Source organism: Arachis duranensis, chromosome 1 (genome assembly GCF_000817695.3).
Source record: "Arachis duranensis cultivar V14167 chromosome 1, aradu.V14167.gnm2.J7QH, whole genome shotgun sequence".
Lineage (NCBI taxonomy): Eukaryota > Viridiplantae > Streptophyta > Magnoliopsida > Fabales > Fabaceae > Arachis > Arachis duranensis.
Genome location: NC_029772.3, coordinates 12125713 through 12128512, shown reverse-complemented (window position 1 = coordinate 12128512; position 2800 = coordinate 12125713). Strand labels below are relative to the sequence as shown.

The 2800-nt window shown below is 35.0% G+C and overlaps 1 non-coding gene across 1 annotated transcript; it reads left to right on the top strand.

The window, feature by feature from the left end:
- Positions 1–1273: 1273 nt before the first annotated feature.
- LOC127743198 (small nucleolar RNA R71) lies at positions 1274–1380 on the top strand. Its single transcript, XR_008004563.1, has one exon. It is a non-coding gene; the product is annotated as a small nucleolar RNA R71 (small nucleolar RNA).
- Positions 1381–2800: the final 1420 nt, after the last annotated feature.

Below are 2800 nucleotides of genomic sequence, written 5' to 3'. Positions count from 1 at the left end.
TGCCAATTGTAATGAGAATAAGGCAGGCTGTACCTCAATGATCCCCAGCTTCTCCATTACAGAGAGTGGCATAAGATTTATGCCTGACCCTAGGTCACACAGAGCTTTTTCAAAGGTCATGGTGCCTATGGTACAGGGTATTAAGAATTTCCCAGGATCTTATTTCTTTTGAGGTAAAGTTTGCTGAGCCCATGTATCAAGTTCACTAATGAGCAAGGGAGGTTCACCTTCCCAAGTCTCATTACAAAATAACTTGGCATTCAGCTTCATGATGGCTCCTAGATATTGAGCAACTTGCTCTCCAGTTACATCTTCATCCTCTTCAGAGGAAGAATAATCTTCAGAGCTCATGAATAGCAGAAGGAGATTTAATGGAATCTTTATGGTCTCTATATGAGCCTTAGGTTCCTTTGGATTCTCAATAGGGAACTCCTTCCTGTTTGAGAGACGTCCCATGAGATCTTCCTCATTAGGATTCGCGTCCTCTCCCTCCTCCTTGCATTCGGCCATATTGATTAGATCAATGGTCGTGCACTCTCTTTTTGGATTTTCTTCAGTATTGCTTGGGAGAGGACTAGGAGGGGTTTCAGTGATTTTCTTACTCAGCTGGCCCACTTGTGCCTCCAGATTTCTGATGGAGGACCTTGTTTCATTCATGAAACTTAAAGTGGCCTTAGACAGATCAGAGACTAAGTTTGCTAAGTTAGAGGTATTCTGTTCATAATTCTCTGTCTATTGCTGAGAAAATGATGGATAAGGCTTGATATTACTGAGCCTATTTTTTCCACTATTATTAAAGCCTTGTTGAGGCTTTTGTTGATCCTTCCATGAGAAATTTGGATGATTTCTCTATGATGAATTATAGGTATTTCCATAAGGTTCACCCATGTAATTTACCTCTGCCATTGTAGGGTTTTCAGGATCATAAGCTTCTTCTTCAGAAGATGCCTCTTTAGTACTGTTGGATGCATTTTGCCATCCATTTAGACTTTGAGAAATCATGTTAACTTGATGAGTCAACACTTTATTCTGAGCCAATATGGCATTCAGAGCATCAATTTCAAGAACTCCCTTCCTCTGAGGCGTCCCATTATTCACGAAATTCCTCTCAAAAGTGTACATGAATTGGTTATTTGCAACCATGTCAATGAGTTCCTGAGCTTCTGCAGGCGTTTTCTTTAGGTGAATGGATCCACCTGCAGAATGGTCCAATGACATCTTGGAAAACTCAAATAGACCATAATAGAATATATCTAATATGGTCCACTCTGAAAACATATCAGAAGGACACTTTTTGGTCATCTGCTTGTATCTTTCCCAAGCTTCATAAAGGGATTCACCATCTTTTTGCTTGAAGGTCTGAACATCCACTCTAAGCTTGCTCAGCTTTTGAGGAGGAAAGACTTTATCCAAGAAAGCCGTGACCAGCTTATCCCAGGAGTCCAGGCTATCTTTAGGTTGTGAGTCCAACCATGTTTTAGCTCTGTCTCTTACAGCAAAAGGGAAAAGCATAAACCTGTAGACTTCAGGATCTACTCCATTCGTCTTAACAGTCGCACAAATCTGCAACAACTCAGTTAAAAACTGGTAAGGATCTTCATATGGAAGTCCATGAAACTTGCAGTTCTGTTGCATTAGAGCAACTAATTGAGGTTTCAGCTCAAAATTGTTTGCTCCAATGGCAGGAATTGAGATGCTTCTTCCATCAAACTTGGACGTGGGTTTAGTAAAATCACCAAGCATCCTCCTTGCACTATTGTTGTTGGGTTCGGCTACCATCTCCTTCTCTTGTTCGAAAATTTCAGAAAGGTTACCTCTGGATTGTTGTAATTTAGCTTCTCTTAGTTTCCTCTTCAGAGTCCTTTCAGGTTCAGGATCAGCTTCAACAAGAGTGCTTTTTTCCTTGTTCCTGCTCATATGAAAGAGAAGAGAACAAGAAAAGAAGAGGAATCCTCTATGTCACAGTAAAGAGGATCCTTATTATTAGTAGAAGAAGAAAAGAATAAAGAAAGGTGAATCCAAACACAAGAGTAAGGATAGAGGCAGTGATTGGAGATGAAGAGAGGTGAAGAGAAGTGTTAGTAAATGAATAAATAAATAGAAGAAGATGAGAGAGAGAATTCGAAAATTAATTTTGAAAAGGAGTTAATGATTTTCGAAAATTAAAGATGAGATAGAATTAAAATTAATATTTAAAATAATTAGTTAATTAAAAAGAATTTTTTAAAAAAGAGGGAGGTATTTTCGAAAATTAGAGAGGAAAAAGTTGTTAGGTGGTTTTGAAAAAGATAAGAAACAAACAAAAAGTCAAATAGTTAGTTGAAAAAGATTTGAAAATCAAATTTGAAAAGATGAGAAGATAAGAAGTTAGAAAAGATATTTTAAAATCAAATTTTTGAAAAAGATAAAATTTTGAAAAAGATGTGATATAAAAGATAAGATAAGATAGATTTAATTTTTAAAATTAAAATTAATTACTTGACTAACAAGAAACTAAAAGATATGGTTCTAGAATTTAAAGATTGAACATTTCTTAACAAGAAAGTAACAAACTTCAAATTTTTGAATCAATCACATTAATTGTTAGCATAATTTTCGAAAATAAAGATAAAATTAAGGAAAAGATTTTTGAAAAATATTTTTATATTTTCGAAAATCATAAGATAATTATGAAAAAGATTTGATTTTTGAAAAAGTTTTGAAAAGATAGGATTTTTAAAATTGAAAATTTGACTTGACTTGTAAGAAACAACTAATTTTAAAAATTTTTGACTAAGTCAACTCAAATTTTCGAAAATTA